The following is a 7,269-nucleotide window of genomic DNA, read 5'->3' as shown; positions in this document are numbered from 1 at the left end:
AATCACACACGATATTGTAAGCGAAAAGGTTAATTATATATCTTTCTCATTAACGTATAATAGCAAAAATGATTTCAAAACATGATAGTTGACGAGATATAGTTACGATTTTCCGTGTGCTTTATGTATCGTGTTCATAGAGGTGATCCGCAAGAATTCAGCGTGCTTGGGCGTTGGGTGTGAAATCAGAATATTGAAGATCCTACATACGATCCTGCTTTTTCCTTTTTTTCATAATTTTTTTATAAATTCAATTCTTTTATAAATTCAATTAACGAAACCATATTTAAATAACAATTTGCGAAATATTTATTTTGTGAGTTCACTAGAACGAAAAGATGTACTTTCCGCGATTGAATAAGTCACGTTTCTCGAATAAAACACCTCCTGACTCCGCGAGTCCCGTCTTAGTTTATCTCATATGGCTATATTCGTTTTGACGTCCACAAAGCGTCGTTTTATCTTTATTATTTATTTATTGTTTAGTAAATATTAAACAAGGACAATTGATGCTCACAACTGTAAGCGGCAAAGTGAACGCAGCCCTAGTGGAATGAGAAAAGACAAACATAAGTCGTCGCACGAGTCTTATTGTTTCGCGGAGCCGTGGCTTTTTTGATCATTTTTTTCTGGCAGTTTTTCTCGATATTACATTTAGCGCTGACCAATTTTTATAAGTGTAGACTTGATAGGTGTAGACTTGTATAGGTGTAATATCACATGGTGTGTTATCGACAATATGTGTTAAGAGAGAAAACACAGACATAGTCGCAGATTCCCGCAGAGCAGTATGTCGATGTTGACAAAATGCGATTTATTTAATAGATGTGTAATACATACATAGCGCTGAGCACATATGTTTCTTCTTTTGTACTCCTTCCATCATTCATTTATTAAAAGAATCTTATATTTTTCGTTCGGTGTCATTGTACAACTGCTGCAACGCAACAACTTTAGTCTGTTATTAGTATCCGACAAGTGACAGCAAGCGACGAAAGATGGCTGACAAAGAAGCTATGGATTTTATTGTAAGTAGAAATTTACAGATATTGTAACATATTACATCTCTAAATATCGCGATCCTTATATCTGTTCATTTATTATGATGTAGCTAAGATTACACATGAGTTATTCTTCTGAATATAACACAATCAAGTGTATAACGTATTTGACAATATGTACATGTGCATTAATATTCGATGTTTATACTTACAAATAACTTATATTTTAAATGTTACAAGCCGATTTTTTAATTTTTCTTATTTTGTTTTAAAATACTAAAAAATTATTTTCTGCAAGAAAATAACTGTGTAATAACTGTCTTGTATTAAATGTAAGCGCTTATACATGTACATTTTTAATAATAAATGTAAAGCGCTTATACATGTACATTTTTAATATATTTTTTAATATATTTTTTAATATATTTTTAATAATGGAATAAAATACTTCGGAAATATACATTTCTTCAAAAAGTTTTTTAAATAAAATTTGCTAGATTTAAAAAAAGTAAAATAGTGACCTTTATTTGAAATCTGAGAAATTTTTACAAAAATCATCAAAGTCAATTGATTTTTAAAAAATTATATAATTTTTTTATGTAAATCTGTTTCTTTTGTCAGTTTGCGTAAACAAATATTATAGTAAATCAGTAAGATAATCGTAAAGTAAATATTTTCCATTTGTTACGTATAAAATATATTACATTTTTAAATATATTTCTTATTTTATTAGTATATCATATTTTATAAAGATATTTTTTACATGTATAATTTATATCAAAATACATATATGTACGTTAATATAAAAATTTAAAAGAAATATTTTTCTATAATTTGAAAAATTATTTTTTAGTATCTTGTAATAAAATTTAAAAAAATAAAATTGATATGTGAAAAAAATTACTTGTCAGCAGTCAAATTTCTTTTTAAGGCGTCGACGTACTTTTAATTTAAGGAGCCCAAACTAGATCAGTGTCGAGGGGGCGCACTTTAACGCAGATGTGCCAATATGTCTATATGCCCTGGCTTTTGGTCATGGAAATCCAAGTGATCGGAGAGAGGGCGAAGTGCAACCGCGGGAAAGCTACAAGGAGAAGTTTTTCAAATTAACAAACGAGGGTTAAATGTAACAGTAATATAATAAGAAAATATTTAACAATACATTTTTGTTACACGATTTCTTTGATTTGTTTCGTCTTGTAAGTATGTTTTTATGTGCGTGTATGTAAGTATTGTGTGAGAGAAGGGAGAAGTTAGTTACGGAGAAGATAGCGAGGGAATAAAAAGAGAAGGAGATTTTGGAGAATGGATCTGAGATAATTCGGGCTGATTTTCCTCGGATGATGATAGTATCAATGGGCAGACACGAGTAACCGGTCGATAGGGAGTGAGAAATTATAGCATGAATTGCAAAGTTTTTATATTCTTGAACATGGGAACTTAAAAGGGAGAAAGAAAGAAGGAAACGAATAAAAATAAAATAAAAATAAATAAATAATAAAAAGAAACAAAATGAAATATTGAAATGAATTTCAAGAAGAAAAAGCGAGAGGGACCAAAGAATAGAGATATACTACTGAGATGCTCATCGGTGAGGATCCTATGATTAAGATATGCGAGATTGGTGATGTTTCTTCAGCACTGACTCTAAATCTTTAAGTCTCGCTGGCCAAGTATGCAAGGCCGATGGAATTTCTCTCGCACTACTTCTAAATAGTGAGTATTGAAACGTTGGCTGGAAAATAAGAACTTCGGACCGCTACATCCATCCCCAGAAAGAAATTAGAAAAAAAACGCTGAGTCCGGGATTTTTATAGTAATCTGTCTTGCTTAACAACGCATTGATTGGTGGATAGGTTCATTAGGTGATGGGGATCTATTTCTTTCTTTCTAATTGATCAAAGGGAAAAGGACATTGATCAGAATCTGTAGCGTGTGGGAATATCATTCTTAATTTTATTGATCTTAATATTTATGGGAAAACACACGTGCAGTGCGTCAAGAAAACGCACTGCACAGCATCGGCACGAGACCACTCAGAATCTATCCCTGAACGTCGTATGTCGCTTCTTAAATTTTGTGATTACGGACTCGTGAGAATCGTTCGCGACTTGATCGTTAAAAAATATCTTAACGCCGGTCTTACGTTTCCAATGATAAATTTATTATTATTTTAGCCACAGTGTCTGAGGGCACAAACTTGGTGTCCTTTTGGTCCCGCCACTCGTGCACGAGCACTGATTTTTAATTTATCTCGGAGCGACATTTACGAGGAGATATTGGATTCTTCGTTTTAATTTTTAGTGTGGGAAAAGAATGTTTTTAATATTTTCTAGGCTATAACTTGTACATTATTTGCAGCTGTCTTTTTATTTCAACGAATTTCAGATCTCTCCAGTTGGACACTTTTTACAGCATATTAAATAAAGAAACACTAACTGTGACTTAAATTTGTAAATCAGATACTTCATATTCAAACGTGAATTTTTTAGTAATAAACCGAAAAAATAAAAATTCAAGAAACAAAAGTTTTTTTAATTAAAAATTTAATTAAAAATGGTTTCACAATTCGAGATTATTTTAACAATTCAATTTTTCCTTGACAAATTGGTGCCAGACGGAACTCTTAATCTTAAAAATTAGAGTCACAGTGATGTTTTGAAAAAAAAATTGTTATCTCGACTCCTAATAGTCGGAGAATAATCTTTTTTTTTTAAATTCATAGAAAAATGTCAGATTTTGAATGCTTCACGGTTATTTGATATGATGCATATTAACGAAATTATTTCCATTTTTTTATATGAAAAAAGATACTCATTTTTTCGTTTTATAAGAGTTTAACTGCAAAAAATCATTTGTTATTAAATGTACGTGATAGTGCAACTCTTGAAGAAGCAAAATCCCTGTAAATTGCTGTGCGATTGTTCAAAGATGAAGAAATTAAGTTTTCCACAGACAGATTTTTAGTGGACAAATAACTTTTTGCAAAAATTAATGAACATTTCAGGCTTGTTCAGGGCTAAATTTGTTCGTCATTATGAGGGCTACATTTTACGAGAATTTCAAAGCTTTGCGTTTAAATCTCAATGAACACAGAGCGATTGAAAAAAAGGTCTTTTTCGGCGTTTTTTAATTTTTTTTTCTACTGAACTAATAGATCGATTTTAATATTCCATGTCTCATATTCGGTAAAAAATGTAGATATTTCGAATACCTATATTTTTTACCGAATTTTTTTCCATACAATAAATATCTTTCGTTATATATGCGAAAAACTTTTTGCAACTATTCGATTTTTTTTCGCATATTTTCTTCACAAGTCTCGAGTTTCAAACATACGCATTTCTTTTCTGATGGCCTTTCGAGACTTTCGTGAAGAGAAATGCTGATTTATAATTTTTTTTCGGTAAAATTCTACTTCTATTAAACTATTCTTGCTACTCGAGTTTATGAAGAAGAGGTATACTATATATAACGTATAAAAAATCATAAATTAAATATCTCATAAACTGTTGCTTTTTAACATGAAGTATATTATTCTAGATTAATGAGAGGGGTACACCCTTACTACAATTTATTAAAATTCATATGTTAGAATGCCCTCTGCCCCTTATTGATGCCTAGGACCGATCAAGATTGCTGAGAAAGCATTTTCGGTAGCTTGAAACAAGCTGAGAAGGAGCTCGCTGTCTCGTTCACTCTCGGCACGCCGCAGGCGAACATATGGACATGGGCACATGCTTAAGTGTGTGGCTATCGTTTTGCCAGACCACCATCTGATTCTGTGTCGCCACCGTCAACGCAGAGCTCTTGGCTGAGTAGTCAGGAGCCTTAATTCTAATAATATATATCATTTGTATAAAAGGTTTGATATTAACAAAATTTGATATTGACGTCAAGTTAATTCGCATATCAAATTACCACATATAAATAATATTGACTTTAATGAAATGTCATTTCTTTAAAATATTTGATATCAAGAACTAGCGCAAAATTAAATCCCATTTCTTTATACCATGCCAAATTAAATAAATAATGAATATTAATCTAACGATATGTATCATTTGTATAAAAGAATTGATATCAACAACTGCAGCGCCAAGTTAAATTTTACTATCGAAATCAAAAGTAAAACCCAAGTGATACTATCTTTATTATTATTTACTTCATCCAAATGACTATCTTTAATTTTTATGAAATAAAACTTATATCATCTTGTTTTTGTTATTTTTCTTTAAGTAAATAACAAGAGTCAATATTACATTACATAATTACATTACAATACATAATACATTTATGTTTTATTTTTTAATTTGATAGAATTTAACTTGATTAATTAAGATTGTAGCGTCTGGATTTTAATTTTTCATTTGATACATTAATTTTTTTCGAAGAGTAATAATTTTTGACAGAGAAATAAGTTTGCCATTATTTGGGTTGGAATAAGAAATGTCTTTTTAACAACAAAAAATCTTCAATTTGTCTTTTTAACAAAATCCGACAGGTCGGTTTTTCACAAGTATTGATTGCGTTCAGCAGATTCAACTGTTGTTGCGGAGCAGATCCATGAGCGCTTGCTGTTATCTGATGACTAGAAGAATACACCAATAGCTGCGAACGCTCACGAATTCCGCAACAGTTAAGTTTGCTGACCAACTTTTAATAGTTACTAGAATTTGCTTCTGATTATAATCAAGACTAGATAATCGAGAATAAATTTGAATAGGTGATTGAGACATTTTTACGGTAGCCCATACAGCACAGAAGATTGAAGCAATATTGCTGCAATGTTACAATATTGCAGATTGCAATATAATATTATAGAGATATTACAGAAATGTAAATTAACAATGTCTGCAATGTCAGTAATATGCATGTAATATTCCAGAAACATTACAAAACTGTAATTCTTTATTAATTTCTAATATTAATTAATTTCAATCAACTTAATTACATTATCTTTAACAAAGAAATAAAAAATTATCTTAAAAATCTAATTATCTTATCTAATTCTCTAATAATTAATTATACAATTTACCTCGTACTGTAATCAATTGAATTTTGCAGCTTGACTAACGTTTCATATATCACCTTACAATCTTCATCAATAATCGTCACTCTGATTGGTTCTAAGTCTTCTGTGATACACATTTTACGAATGTGTAAACACTTTGCTCATAGGAACATCTTTGAAAAAGAAATTAATATATTTGAATACATCTATCACGAAAAGTATAAGAGAATCTGAAAATATCTTTCGATAAAGTCGTAATATAACCACGAAGATTCTCGTAATAATCTGTCACACACATGCATCTTGCGTCGCAATCAAGAATAGAACCTTGCTATTCATCAATCTATTGCTGACAACTGTATGTAACCTTTGTCTCTAACTGAAAATGTTATTTATAATATTTTCTATATAATTTTTGTTTTTACAGTAGAAAATTTATTTTTAAAGTAGAGAAATTTGTGTTTTATAGAAAATAATTTGTGTTTTTAAAATAAACAAATATACCTAAACAGAACAAATTCTCTGCTATAAAAACAAAAATTATATAGGAAATAATTTGTATTCTTCAAGCAAAAAATGTGTTTTACAACAGAGAATTTATGTAATTGCAAAAGCAGAAAATACTTATTTTAGCCTCACTTACGTGTTTCTCTATGCCATCCGATGTGACGGATTTCTTAATCTAAACTATCTCACTTCCAAAATACTAATTCCAAAAGTGTATACTATTCATTATCAGCCATAGAAAACAGACATGTGTGATGTAACCATGCATTGTCAACGTCACATTTGCTTCATGCGTCAAAAATTCCAAAAGGACATTTCCTCTATTCTGAAGCGGCAACAACGACATTTCTTAATATAAAAGTTTCAGATTCGTATTTTGTATCGTAATATCTCCGCTTATAGAGCATGTAAAAAAAATAAAAACACTTTCATTATATTAGGTGTACAACTTTGCTTCCGCTGTTTTCCTATAGATGGCTTTAGCGGTAAGTGGTGGTCGAAATAAATAGATCATAGACGTCATACAATAAACTTGGGCATCTGTCAACATAACCCCATAGAAACATTAGTCGATTTGTGTCTGCATCATAAAGTTATTCTCGATTGAAAATGTCAGTTTACGAGCCAAATTCTCATCATTTGCGGGAGGTTTTAATTTTTTGCTTCAATATGAAGAAATCTGCGGCTGAGACTCATCGAATGCTCTCAAATATTAGTGGTGAGGCCGTTATTAGTGAAAGAACGTGT

This window comes from Atta colombica, unplaced genomic scaffold (genome assembly GCF_001594045.1).
Source record: "Atta colombica isolate Treedump-2 unplaced genomic scaffold, Acol1.0 scaffold2, whole genome shotgun sequence".
NCBI lineage: Eukaryota > Metazoa > Arthropoda > Insecta > Hymenoptera > Formicidae > Atta > Atta colombica.
The sequence above is the reverse complement of the archived record's forward strand: the minus strand, read 5'-3'. Positions refer to the sequence as shown.